We start from the raw sequence: 529 nt of genomic DNA on the forward strand, positions 1-529 counted from the left end.
CCTGTGCCTGCTTCTTGCCCATGGCTCTGCCCAGGCATGGAGCAATGCGGGAGCTGCAGCCGCTGGAGCATGGGCCCAGCCTCAGAGAGCAGCCGCCCTCGTGCACTGCTGTGGGGTGGGGGTACGCAGCAGTTCGGGGGCAGCGGGCAGAGTGCAGGGCACAGCACCGCTTCCAGCTGGGTGAACGTGCCCGTGCTGCACCCCCGGAGCACGCGTGAGTGCGCGGCGTGCTGCTCCTTCCGTGGGTGCGAATGCACGGTGCGCAGCTCTCTCTGCGGGTGCGCTGCCCTCTTCGTGGCTGCAAATGCAGGGTGCTGCTCCCTTCCCGTGTGCAAACGAAGGGTGCTGCCCTCTTCGTAGGCGCAGACTCACGGTGCGCTGCTCCCTTCGTGGGTGCCCGCGGGCCGCCCCTTCCCGCACGTGTGAGTGCCCGCAGCCCCGCTCCCCTCCCGCACGAGCACCGCTCGGAGCGCAGCGCGGCCGGGGAGGAGCGAGCGGGCGCGGAGCGGAGCGTGCCCGGCCCCCCCCG

Source organism: Numida meleagris, chromosome 13 (assembly GCF_002078875.1).
Source record: "Numida meleagris isolate 19003 breed g44 Domestic line chromosome 13, NumMel1.0, whole genome shotgun sequence".
Classification (NCBI taxonomy): domain Eukaryota; kingdom Metazoa; phylum Chordata; class Aves; order Galliformes; family Numididae; genus Numida; species Numida meleagris.